This window comes from Danio aesculapii, chromosome 25, assembly GCF_903798145.1.
Source record: "Danio aesculapii chromosome 25, fDanAes4.1, whole genome shotgun sequence".
Lineage (NCBI taxonomy): Eukaryota > Metazoa > Chordata > Actinopteri > Cypriniformes > Danionidae > Danio > Danio aesculapii.
Window position 1 is genome coordinate 32,800,288 of NC_079459.1, and position 15,000 is coordinate 32,815,287.

General features: G+C 33.8%; 1 protein-coding gene across 1 annotated transcript in view; it reads left to right on the forward strand.

The window, feature by feature from the left end:
• The first annotated feature begins 10,923 nt into the window (after window positions 1-10,923).
• syt7a (synaptotagmin VIIa) overlaps window positions 10,924-15,000 on the forward strand; it is a 94,402-nt gene continuing 90,325 nt past the window's right edge. The window contains exon 1 of the mRNA XM_056452093.1: window positions 10,924-10,987. The gene's annotated coding sequence lies outside the window, so the exon portion shown is untranslated. The remainder of the gene's footprint in view (window positions 10,988-15,000) is intronic.

Here is a 15,000-nt window from a genome sequence, read left to right on the forward strand (position 1 = left end):
TTATTTTATTTTTTTTATTTATTATTTTTTATTTAATAAATTAATAATTTAATTTAATTTTATTTTATTTTTCAATTTAATTTAATTTAATTTAAATATTTAATAATTTATTTAATTTAATTTATTCATTTCTTTAGTTTTGTTTTGTTTTTGTTTTTTGTTTAATTTAATTTAATTTTGTTTTATTTAGTTTTATTTAGTTTTATTTTAGTTTGTTTTATTTGTTGTTTTTATTTTATTTTATTTCAACTCTAATTGAAATATGAATTTGTTTTGAACTTATTATTATGTAATATGTTTTATATACTATATTGATTTTGCCATGAAATAGCCATAAGTTGCTGATTTGGTAATAAATGAACACATAATTTTTTTTGTTTTTAATATCTCTTTTAGCTTAATAATTAATTATTTTTAGCTTTATTTTTCTAAAATTATACTAAAATACAAATTGGAATGTTCGATATTTATTTTTTTTTATATATTATTTTTAGGGGTTTTCACCTTTTGACAGTGGAGATTAGAGACAGGAAAGTGTGGGGAGCAGAGATAGGGGAAGGACCAACAAGGACCTCGAGCCGGGAATCGAACTTGGGTCGCCGGGGGACCTCGGTGCTATGTGTTGACGCACTAACCACTAGGCTATTGTCGCCAACAATTAGATTTTTTTTATTATGTTGGTCTGTTTTTTCATTAAAAAAAACGTTAAATTCATTTTGTAAATCATGCCAAAAACAAAATTTTCACTGTCCTTGAGTTTTATATTTATATATTTTCATATTTATTTTTATTTAAAAATTGGCCTCAAAATATCACAATAGACTTATTTCATCTCTTGAAAAGTTAAACAAAACAGGAAAATACACACACGTACGCGCGCACACACACATGTATGTATATGTGTATCGGTCTGGTGATTTTTTTTTAATTTTTTTTTATGTTAATTCAGAATTTTATAGCAATAAGCTACAGTTATTCATAACATAATAATAATGATCATAATATATTTGTAAAAAATCAGGATGGGAATTGTATCAAATTGTATTTTTTTGGTAAAGCAAAAACAAGATCAGTAGATGGCTTTTTATTTGGTGCATAATCTCATTTAAAGATGTATTTTTCATAACGCATTCAAATAGCATAGTAAACTCACAATAAAAATAATTAAAAAAAACACATTTGAAGGAAATTTCACATTAGCCTTGAAATTTGACAATAATTAAAATAGATTTTACAAAGTTTCTGTCCAAATCATGCTTAAAAACAAGAACTGATCACAGCTTCTCGTTATATCTCAAATAATGATTCAAATCTTGTGGCATCGTATGTAGTTTGGATATTTTTAGTCGACATCATGACAAATTCATTGAAATGTCACGAATGTCACGAAAGTTTGTGACATTTTTGCCTGTAGTCCAAATCCCGTTTAATGCGCACTGGCTAATGTATATTTTAAAGTAATAGAGCTTCTACTTAACAATAATTGTGTCTGAGTTCGTCCTTCAGTCGCTATTTCGAGCATTAAATTATTTTCCATTAATTTTTCTGCAAGTTTTCTGCCTTCTCCTTATATTGTCTCTGGGTTAGTCAGTTTAATTATAGAGTGTGTGTGTGTATATGTGTGTGTGGGAGCTGTCCCCTCTGGCTGACTGACTCATGTGTGTGTAGGTGTGAGCTGTGCACATCTGGGTGATTCTTGGACTGTCCTTTTTCGTTTAAATCAGTGTGTCAGACTCTGGACCGTGATGATATTCGACTCAGATGTTGGGAATATGAGCATCCTGATGCAAAATCCTGCTAAAACCTGCTTTTCAGTGCAATTAGTTGCTCACCATGGACTCCATGCACAATAACTCTTTACCCATTCACAAAGTAAAGGGCAAAGTACATTCAGGAGGTTGTTATCGCAGAATAAGCCTGACAAATTTATCAGCAGTCCGACATGGAACGAAACAGTGTTGTATAGTGGTTTTATTCTGAATGGTTTTATTCTGCAAAAACAACCATGCTGGATGTACTTTATGCCGCTTATTACTAGGGGTAGGACTCACAGGTACTCAAGATACATATTATCATGATACTTTGACTACTGTTGTTTAAGACTGAAGGGTTTTATTCTGCGAAAACATCCATGCGTGATGTACATTATCCTGCTTATTACTAGAGTGGACTCACAGGTACTCACAGGTACTCGCTATACAATATTATAATGATATATCGTGATATTAGCGATTGTCCGATATATATCACAAGAAAACCACACGATATATCATAATATATCTGTAAATGAGGAAAAAAAGCATCAAAAGACTCACAGGTACTCACGATACAATATTATCATGATACTTTGACCACTGTTGTTTAAGACTGACAGGTTTTATTCTGTGAAAATCTATGCTGGATGTACTTTATCCTGCTTATTACTAGGGGTAGGACTCACAGGTAAACTCACGATACGATATTTCATATACTTTGACCACTGTTATTTAAGACTAATGGTTTTATTATGTGAAAACAACCATGCTGGATGTACTTTATCCTGCTTGTTACTAGGGGTGGGACTCACAGGTACTCGCGATGCAATATTATATATTTAGACCACTGTTATTTAAGACTGAATGGTTTTATTATGTGAAAACAACCATGCTGGATGTACTTTAACCTGCTTATTACTAGGGCTGGAACTTGCAGGTACTCACATGTACTCGCAATACAATATTATATATCATGATATTAGCGATTGTCCGATATATATCACAACAAAACCATCCATGATATATCATAATATATCTGTAAAAAACAAAAAAAAAACATCAAAAGACTCACAGGTACTCACGAGACAATATTATCATGAGACTTTGACCACTGTTGTTTAAGACTGAAGGGTTTTATTCTGTGAAAACATCTATGCTGAATGTACTTTATCCTGCTTATTACTAGGGGTAGGACTCACAGGTACTCGCGATATGATATTATCATGATACTTTGACCACTGTTGTTTAAGACTGAAGGGTTTTATTCTGTGAAACATCTATGCTGAATGTACTTATCCTGCTTATTACTAGGGGTAGGACTCACAGGTAAACTCACGATACGATATTATCATGATTTTGACCACTTTTGTTTAAGACTGAAGGGTTTTATTCTGTGAAACAACCATGCTGGATGTACTTATGCCTGCTTATTACTAGGGGTAGACTCACAGGTACTCACGATACAATATTATCATGATAATTTGACCACTGTTGTTTAAGACTGAAGGGTTTTATTCTGTGAAAACATCCATGCTGGATGTACTTTATCCTGCTTATTACTAGGGGTGGGACTCACAGGTACTCACGATACAACGATATTATCGTATATTTGACCACTGTTGTTTAAGACTAAAAGGATTTATTTGTGAAAACAACCATGCTGGATGTACTTTATCCCACTTATTACTAGGGGTAGGACTCACAGGTACTCGCGATGCAATATTATAATATTGACCACTGTCATTTAAGACTGAATGGTTTTATTTTGTGAAAACAACCATGCGGGATGACTTTATCCTGCTTATTACTAGGGGTGGGACTCACAGGTACTTGCATGTACTCGCGATTACAATATTATAATGATATGTCGTGATATTAGCGATTGTCTGATACAAATCACAAGAAAAACTATACATGATATATCATAATATATCTGTAAATGAGGAAAAAAAGCATCAAAAGACTCACAAGTACTCACGATACAATATTATCATGATACTTTGACCACTGTTGTTTAAGACTGAAGGGTTTTATTCTGTGAAAACATCTATGCTGGATGTACTTTATCCTGCTTATTACTAGGGGTGGGACTCACAGGTACTCGCGATATGATATTATCATGATACTTTGACCACTGTTGTTTAAGACTGAAGGGTTTTATTCTGTGAAAACAACCATGCTGGATGTACATTATGCCGCTTATTACTAGGGGTAGAACTCACAGGTACTCACGATACAATATTATCATATTTTGACCACTGTTGTTTAAGACTAAAAGGATTTATTTTGCGAAAACAACTGTGCTGCATGTACTTTATCCCGGTTATTACTTGGGTTAGGACTCACAGGTACTCACGATGCATAATTATCGTATTTTGACCACTGTTATTTAAGACTGAATAGTTTATTATGTGAAAACAACCATGCTGGATGTACTTTATCCTGCTTGTTACTAGGGGTGGGACTCACAGGTACTGGCGATGCAATATTATAATATTTAGACCACTGTTATTTAAGACTGAATGGTTCTATTATGTGAAAACAACCATGCTGGATGTATTTATCCTGCTTATTACTAGGGGTGGGACTCACAGGTACTGGCGATACGATATTATCATGATACTTTGACCACTGTTTTTAAGACTAAAGGGTTTTTTTCTGTGAAAACATCCATGCTGGATGTACAATATGCCGCTTATTACTAGGGGTGGGACTCACAGGTACTCGCGATACGATATTATCATGATATTTTGACAACTTTTGTTTAAGACTGAAGGGTTTATTCTGCGAAAACAACCGTGCTGGATGTACAGTATGCCGCTTATTACTAGGGGTATAACTCACAGGTACTCACGAAACAATATTATCATGATATTTTGACCACTGTTTTTTAAGACTAAAAGGATTTATTTGCGAAAACAACTGTGCTGGATGTACTTTATCCCGGTTATTACTTGGGTTAGGACTCACAGGTACTCGCAATGCATTATCATTTTGACCACTGTTGTTTAAGACTGAAGGGTTTTATTCTGTGAAAACATCTATGCTGGATGTACTTTATCCTGCTTATTACTAGGGGTGGGACTCACAGGTACTCGCGATGCAATATTATCATATTTTAACCACTGTTGTTTAAGGCTGAAGGGTTCTATTACATGAAAACAACGTTCTGGATGCACTTTTTCACGCTTATTACTAGAGGTGGGAGTCACAGGTAAACTCACAATACAATTTTATAATATTTTGCTCCCGATAATGATGTATCGTGATATCTGCGATTGTGCCAAATATATCACAAGAAAACAATCCACGATATATCACAATATCTGTACATGAAGAGGAAAAAATGCATCAAAAGATGTTTTATTTTATTACCAGCACATTTTAAAGAATCGCAACACGGCACAGCTGTCAAACAAGCTTAAAATGCTGATGTGCAGAGAGCATTTTGTGACTGAAAAGGTCACATCTCTAAATTAGTCTGCGAAAACAACTGTGGCGAATGTACTTTATCCAGCTTATTACTAGGAGTCGGACTCACAGGTAAACTCACGATAAGATATTATCACAATATTTTGCTCCAGATAATGATATATCAATAATATCATATCTTGAGTTTTTGTGTAGACTGGCGGTCAAGATGATTTGAAGTTCCGGATAAACCTGTTTTTTAGCCGTGGTTATCTTGGAGGGTTGCGACTGGCCAATCACAATGAGTGTTTTGTATTGAGTATTTATGTTATTTTTTAAATATCATGTGTACATTGTTTTCTTATAAATAAATGAAATAAATTGTATTTTTGTTATATAAATATACTATTTTTTAATATATATATATCCGCATCAAATACAGTGCCTATAGAAAATCATCATACCCTGTGAATACCTTTACTCGCAGTACACCCTGCTTTCAAAAGACTTTCAGGATACAGTTGTAGAAAAGCACAGATTAGGAGAAGGCTACAAAAACACTCAAAGGCTGGAAAAGTTATTTGGAATGTGGTTTGATTTCAGGCCGTTTGACAAATAAAGTTATTATTTTAAAGGGTTATGATGATTTTCTATAGGCACTGTATATATGTAAATAATGCCATCTTTATTTTACTAACTTACTAGATGCTGAGTGTGAAAACACAAGAAAAAAATCAACACCAGCATCTTATCGACTGTAAAGAAATTGATTTTGTTATTCAAGCAAATAGTATAATAAAATTTTGCCAATAAATCAGTTGGCGTGGGTTTCCTCTGGGTGCTCCGGTATGGGTGTTTCCCAGTGATGGGTAGCAGCTGGAAGAGCATCCGCTGCATAAAATATATGCTGGATAAGTTGGCGGTTCATTCCACTTTGGCGACCCCTGATTAATAAAGGGAATAATCTGAAAAGAAAATGAATGAATGAATATATCAGTATTAGCATTCATGTATTGATATATTGGCACAGAAAAAATATATATATATTATTTTTTGCAACAACCCTTTTCTTCTCTCGAAGGCTTGATTGTTTCTTTTATCAGTTGTATTTTTGAGAAAATCTTTTTAAAAAATCCCATAAATACAATGCATCTCTAAATGAAATAAAATTAGTTGGTAACTTGGATTTGTTTGTACCTTTGCATGTCTGCATCCAGAGAAACACAAGCGCTCAGTGAACTTAGACCGTGTCCTTGCTCAGGGAGTTTCCTGTAGACACGCAGACCTCAACCAATCACTGCGCAGTTTAAGCAGCGTGTCATAACTGCTGGCTAGCGCTAATGATCCTCCTGCCCTCCGACCCCAGTGAACCTCCGGCCGCGTCCGCAGAGACGCTTCAGCAAGCAGCCCACGGCTTCGTCAGGCGACGGATCCGATCAGACACCAGCACTGCGGGACAGAGGTTTAACTATGCTAAAACTGGCTCTATAGATGAGCCCTCAGAAGAAGATGATAGACTGGACCTGACTTTACAGTTCTTAGCAGTTTTTGCGGTATTGCAACTGTTAAATATCCTATTAAGTTACTGTTAAATAAATTAAATGACTAGGGAGGGACATTGTGCACAATTGAACAGAACTTTTTTTGCTGTTTGTTCAAACTAGTTATTTAAAATGAACTGAAATAACACAATTCTTGAGATTTTTTTTTGTGGACAACTTAATTTTTTATTTCCAATCCACTTACGTTTGTTTGTGTTGGGACAACATAAATGAATTGTGTGGAACCCTGCATTTTTTTACAGTGTAGTATTATTCCTTTTCCCCAGAGATGGGTTGCGGCTGGAAGGGCATCCGCTGCGTAAAACATGTGCTGGATGAGTTGGCGGTTCATTCCACTGTGGCGACCCCGGATTAATAAAGGAACTAAGCCGAAAAGAAAATGAATGAATGAATATTATTCATTTTCATTTAACAAACGCCTCACTAAAATATCTACTATCTAGTAAAACTGATTCGAGGTCAGGTTAAAAAACATGAAACGTGTTCAGTGATTCACCACTGGGGGGCGATCTGAACAAACCCACACAAATCATGTGGATTTTATAATATTACACAGATCGCCCCCTAGAGGATAATTATTGAATTTTCATAATGTTTAACAACAGTAATTGACATGACAAAGCCCCGTTTACTGAAATCATGTGACCTTGCCAATTTGATACGAGTTTTGAACCGCTGATTTGAAACTAAAGATTCGTAATCTTTTTAAAACTCTTTAAGTGGACCATATATTAATAGACTAATGCAGAGAATAGTAAATGAGTGTATAAGAGGTGCTTTTAGATACATCAAATGCGTGTATGTGCTACTTAAATAGGCTAATTTGAAACAGGTGGCACTGTGATCAGTGCAATGGGTTGTGGGAAATGTAGTCTTATGTTTTTGACAGATTTTCATTTTAATCTGTTGCTTCAAATCAAGGTTAATAATGTGATTCCTCTTGATTCTGTTTGGTTTGTTTCTTGGCTTATACCACTTTTTAAAAGACTTGAATGAATGAATGAATGAATGAATGGAAAATATAGAGTACATCTTTATTAAAGGCGCTGGGTTAAAGGCAGCATTAATGTGCTTCATTGGAAACTTTTGTTGCATGTCAACTTGAAGCCTGAATGTGGGCTGTGTCACAATTGTCTCCAGGAGGTTGTTTATGGAGTGTAGACATTTGTGTAAATGAAATAAATCTAAAGTCTTTTTCAATACAAATAGACAGCTTGCTAACAGGGTCTGACCAAGAAGTTTAAAATCTAATCCATCAGAGGGATTTATCAAAGAACTAAACATAAACAAAGCCACATCCATTCTCGTTTACATTCACTTCTTCAAGTGGACTATATTAGTGGACTAATATAGGGCATGGGAAATGAGTGTGTAAGAAGGGATTTCAGATAGATCTTATGTGTGTATGTGCTACTTAAATAGGCTAATGTGAAACAGGTGGCACTGTAATCAGTGCAATTGGTTGTGGGAAACGTAGTCTTGTGTTTTTGTCAGATTTTCATTTTACTTTGTTGCTTCAAATCAAGGTTTGTAATGATGTGATTCCTCTCGATTACATTTGGTTTGGTTCTTGGCTTATACCACTTTTTAAAGACTTTGTTTAATTTAAGCAGCGCTTGTATTCATGACAGAAGTAAAAAGTATTTCTTTCATTACTAATAGACAGCTGGCTAAGTGTTAAAAAACTATCACAGGATCTGATAGAGAAGATTAAACTCTAATCTGTTCCAGGGATTTATCAGCCAGCAAAATATAAACAAAGCAACATCCCTTCTCGTTTACATTCACTTCTTCGAGAGCAATGGGTTGTGGGAAATGTAGTCTTGTATTTTTGTCAGATTTTAATTTTAATTTGTTGCTTCAAATCAAGGTTTGTAATCATGCGATTTCTCTTGATTCCATTTGGTTTGGTTCTTGGCTTATATGACTTTTTAAAAGACTTTATTTTTCAATGAATGAATGACTGGAAAATATACAGTATGTCCAGATTGAAGGCGCTGGGTTAAAGGAAGCATTAATGCTCTTCATTGGAAACTTCTGTTGCATGTTAACTTGAAGCCTGAATGTGGGATGTGCCTCAATTGTCACCAGGAGGTTATGGATTGTAGACATTTGTGTACATGAAATAAATCTAAAGTGTTTGTTTCAATACTAATAGACAGCTGGCTAAGTGTTAAATGACTATAACAGGGTCTGACCAAGAAGTTTATAATCTAATCCGTCTGAGGGATTTGTTAGTTAAACATTATCAAAGCCACATCCATTCTCTTGTACATTCACTTCTTCAAATGGACTATATTAGTGGACTAATATAGGGAATAGGAAATGAGTGTGTAAGAAGTGGATTACAGATACATCAAATGTGTGTATGTGCTACTTAAATAGGCTAATGTGAAACAGGTGGCACTGTAATCAGTGCAATTGGTTATGGGAAATGTGGTCTGTGTTTTAGTCAGATTTACTTTGTTGCTTCAAATCAAGGTTTGTAATGATGCATTCCTCTCTATTCTGTTTGGTTTGGTTCTCTGGCTTATACCACTTTTTAAAAGACTTTATTTTTGAATGACTACTGGAAAATCTACAGTGCATCTCAAGTCGCTTTGAGAACGGCAGCATTATGCAGTCCAATGGGAACTTCTGTTACATATCAACTCAAAGCCTGAATGTGGGCTGTCACAATTGTCTCCAGGAGGTTGTTTATGGAGGTTAGACATTTGTGTACATGAAATAAATCTAAAGTCTTTTCAATACTAATAGACAGCTTGCTAAGGTGTTAAATAACTATCAGAGGGTCTGACCAAGAAGTTTAAATCAAATCTGCCTGAGGGATTAATCAAAGAACTAAACATGAACAAAGCAACATCCATTCTCGTTTACATTCACTTCTTCAAGTGGACTATATTGGTGGACTAATATAGGGAATAGTTAAATGTCTATAAGAAGTGATTTCAGATACATCATATGTGTGCATGTGCTGCTTTAAATAGGCTAATGTGAAACAGGTGGCACTGTAATCAGTGCAATGGGTTGTGGGAAACGTAGTCTTGTGTTTTTGTCAGATTTACTTTGTTGCCTTCAAATCAATGGTTTGTAATGATGCGATTTCTCTCGATTACATTTGGTTCTTGGCTTATACCACTTTTTAAAAACACTTTATTTTGAATGAATGATTGAAAAATATACATTACTTCCAGATTAAAGGCGCTGGGACTAAAGGCACATTAATGCGCTTCATTGGAAACTTCTGTTGCATGTCAACTCAAAGCCTGAATGTGGGCTGTGTCACAATTGTTCTCAGGAGGTTGTTTATAGAGTGTAGACATTTGTGTCCATGAAAGAAATCAAAATACTTTGTTTCCTTATTAATAGACAGCTTGCTAAGTGTTAAATAACTATCACAGCTCTGACCAAAAGTTTTAAAATCGAATCCATCTGAGGGATTTATCAACCAGCAAACATAAACAAAGCACATCTCGTTTCTGTTCACTTCTTCAAGTAGAATATGTTAGTGGACTAATGTGGGGAATGGTGAATGAGGGGCAATTTCAGAAACAGCATGTGTTAAATAGGCTAGTGTGAAAACAGGTGGCACTGTAATCAGTGCAATGGGTTGTGGGAAACGTAGTCTTGTGTTTTTGTCAGAATTTCATTTTAATCTGTTGCTTCAAATCCAGGTTTGTAATGATGCGATTCCTCTCGATTACATTTAGTTCTTGGCTTATACCACTTTTAAGACTTTATTTTTGAATGAATGATTGGAAAATCTACAAGTACACCCATATTTAAGGCTCTGAGATAAGGGCAGCATTAATGCACTCCATTGAAAACTTCTGTTTCATGTCAACTCGAAGCCTGAATGTGGGCTGTGTCACAATTGTCTTCAGGAGGTTGTTATGGAGCGTAGAGGCGGACAGCGATGACTTGTATGGAGGGTTTCCACAACGCCACCTACTCCTCCAAAGACACTTTCTGTCATTCTGTCTCTCCCACTCTTCCTCGCTGCTAACCCGAAAGCTAAATAGGCCATTTCCATGTAAATATGAGGCTTTGGTGCGGTTTTAATTACTATGGAGAAGACTGAAGATGGAGCATGTGATTTGAGGGGGGATGCTGGGTAATGTTAGATGTGCTGAAGTTTGGATCATTCGGGATTGACCTTTTTGTGTGTTTTTGTGGTTTAGGGGAAGAGGAATAAACCCGGAGTGGAGTCCGTCGGTCTCCGGATTCAGGAAGAGGAAGAGGAGAGAAAAAAGCCATCAAGTAAGTGCAGGGATATTTATTTTGTTCATTGAGGTGTGTGTGTCTGTGTGTGTTCTTAGATTGTGTGTTGGAGCAAAATCAGATTGAATCACATGACTATAATCTGTTATCTTCATATAACATAACGAAATCAGTTAGTTGTTGAAGCGGGTGGTGGTCTGTCAGAGGAATCAATGAAGGCTCAAAATATGTATTTAAAATTAACAACGGGAAAATTAATTTAATAAATGAATATAAATAATTGATGATGAATAATTGAATAAATATATAAATAATACTAACTTCTATGCTTAAATGTATGTAAAATGGTGATATAAATTATTTTATTGCACAGAACATTTATTTGTTTGTTTTTATTTGTATTTATATTCATTTGTAATTTCTGAGTTTTTTTTTCATATTTATTGAACTTGTTTTGTTTTTGAGGAAATATTCTAAAAATTATCATTCTAAATTCTAAATTCTAAAATTCTAAGTTCTAAAATACAAAAAAAATTATTATTATTATTATTATTATTATTATTATTAAATAATGTAATGTAGCATACAATGTTATGTGCAAAAGTTATATAAAAATTATGTGCTTTATTATAGTGTATTTCACCAGCCTCAGATTAATAATAAGTAATAAATTTGTTCATTGATAAATTCAAGTGAAAGTATATGTCAGTGATAGAGATGGATCAACTGAAATACTACCTGAATCCACGGCTTCATACTAATCATCCACCCACCGCCCGCCCGCACATATTCTTTTATCTGATATATATACAGATGAAGTCAGATTTATTAGCCCTCCTGAATTATTAGCCACCCGCTTTATTTTTTACCCCAATTTCTGTTTAACGGAGAGACGATTTTGTTCAACACATTTCTAATCATAATAGTTTTAATAACTCATTTCTAATATCAGATTTATTTATCTTTGTCATGATGACAGTAAATAATATTGACTAGATATTCTTCAAGACACTTCTATACAGCTAAAAGTGACATTTAAAGGCTTAACTAGGTTAATTAGGTTAACTAGGCAGGTTTAGGGTAATTAGGCAAGTTATTGTATAATGATGGTTTGTTCTGTAGACTATCGAAAAAATAAAGCTAAAGGGGCTAATAATATTGACTTTAAAATGGTTCATAAAAAATTAAAACCTGCTTTTATTCTAGCCAAAATAAAACAATAAGACTTTCTCCAGAATTAAAAACATTATCAGACATACTGTGAAAAATTCCTTGCTCTGTTAAACATCATTTGGGAAATATAAAAAAAAAATCCAAGGTGGGCTAATAATTCTGACTTCAACTGTATATCTGCCCCGACCCGCGCCCAATCGTCACTTTAATAATTCTAGTTCTTTGTTTTAGGCATGAAGATAAGTCACCGTGGATCGTTGGTTATTAACAGCAGATCCAGTGAGCTAATCTGCGAATCCTCGATACTAAAATAATACGCTAATCTTAATTGTTTTTAAATAAACATTCATTTATAAAAACTAAAGTTTGTCTTTAGACAACATTTTCTTCATTTTCAAATAGATCCACAAAGTAAAAATAAGACATTTTAGATTTTACAGATACAAGACTAAACGGCAGCTATGTTTACTTTGCCTTTTTCTTTGCTCTGTGCAAAAACAGAATAGCATCTACTGTGTCTGGATTCGGCCGGTTCTGCCTCACCTCCAAAACACGGCCAGCTGCACTAAATGAGTGTTCGCTCGCACCGATTGTTGGAGAAATGCACAAGATTTTCCTTGCAAGGCGCTGCAATAGTGTAAATAAGCGTTTTTGTTTCTCCCAGAACAATAGCAGATTTTCCTCTCCTCTAACTGAAAGTTTGAACCGCACTCTTGCACTTCTTCCATTATTTTGGGCGTCTCATCAAGTCCACTCTCAGATTTTTTTGCCCACGGGAATGAATCATAATTTATTTTTTATTACCCGACCTGCAGATTATCTGCAGTGCTCGTAAATATAACCAGTTTAATTTAATTATTTATTTATTGATTGATTCATACACTCATAAAAATCATTTGTAAATTGATTTATTATTAATAATTAATTTCATTTTATTTTAATATTATTGGAAAATAAAACGTGTATAAATATTATTATTATTATTATTATTATTATTATTATTACTATTATTATTATTATTATTACTATTATATTATTATTATTATTATTATTATTATTATTATTATTTTATTTTTTTATTATTTTTTTATTATTATTATTATTATTATTTTTATTATTATTATTATTATTTTTATTATTATTATTATTGTTAGTAGTAGTAGTAGTAGTAGTATATTATTATTGATATTATTATTATTATTATTATTATTATTATATTATTATTATTATTATTATTATTATTATTATTATTATTATTATTATATTACTATTATATTATTATTATTATTATTATTTTATTATTATTATTAATATTATTATTATTATTATTATTATTATTATATTACTATTATTATATTGTTTTATTATTATTAATATTATTATTATTATATTATTATAATATTATTATTATTATTATTATTATTATTATTATTATTATTATATTACTATTTTATTTTATTATTATTATTATTATTATTATTATTATTATTATTATTTTATTAATCTTATTATTATTATTATTATATTACTATTATTATAATGATATTTTATTTTATTTTTTTATTATTATTATTATTATTGTTATTATTATTAATATGAATAATTATTACATTTTTTCCTATAAATAAGGCTCAGAGAAAAATTCCCCTCACGGATCACTACCACTTAATAATCATGACTTCCTTTCCATTCCATTCACCATTAACAGTCTAGACTTGTTTTGAAGAAAAAGAAAAAAAAGACCCTTCAAAAGTACGAGACCAATTAACGGCATTCATAATGAGCGGCGCTCTCGGCTGCCGGCATTCATTCGGGACGCCTCCATTCAGGCTCCTTTGACGGCGGGGTGACTCTGAAGAGCTTTTGATTGAGGATTCGGGACGTTTCAGCTCTGCAGGACGCCGCGTTTTCCATTGTTTTGCCTGTCAGATGATCACATGCGTTTTTTGTTTACGACACGGTTATTCCTGGAGACGCTGTAAAAGTTGTTTTGATGCTGATGCTGTTTTGGACTAACGAGTGCACTGGATTTGAAGCTTGCAGGTGCTTGTGGATGTCTGTGCGTGTATTAATAACGTAAATGACATTTTCTTTCCAATAGCAGGTTCACCAGATCTCTTCGCATGTCCATTGACCACTAATCTGCTCTGTTTGTTGAACATTGAGTTTTAAACATCTGATATTGTGTTCAATAATCCACTTTTAGTCAAAAACGGCTTTCTTTTGCTCTCTTTCTCTCTTGAATCCTAACAAACGCACAGGTTGAACTCGGTTATTCTTCATTTGGCGAATTGACTATAATATCAGTGGGTGACTTTGTTTTGTCTTCTCCCTTTTTTCGACACTGCCTGTCCTGGACGGAGATGAGCAGATCGCCTGTATGTGATGAAATGAATGGTTTTTGTTCCTCTGACCTGTGTGTGTGTGTGTGTGTGTGTGTCTCTTCAGTGATTTAGACAGAGACTTTTGGAATAACAATGACAGCAGTTCAGTGCAGCAGCGCTGGAGCTCATACCCGCCCAAGGAGTTTGTACTAAACATTTCTCCTTATGCCCCTTATGGAGACCCGCGCCTCACACTCAAGTGAGTCTCTGTTCAGGCTGGTAAGAGACACAAACCTCCCTGACCCGCAACATACAGTATGTCTCACCCGAAACCCTCCCTTTAACCAAATCCCACCCCAGATCTGTGTTACCAGAGTCAACCAGCAGCGGCAGATTATAGCCCACTGAGACAGGAGAAAGACCGTCTGATGCCTTATTTTTATCTGATTATTTCTTGATGATCCCTTATCTGATTGGCTGAAGAGTATTTTACGGTGTGCCATTTATTTTCTTATAAACACAAACAGCTAAAGTAGTTCCGGCATGTTTTGAGTG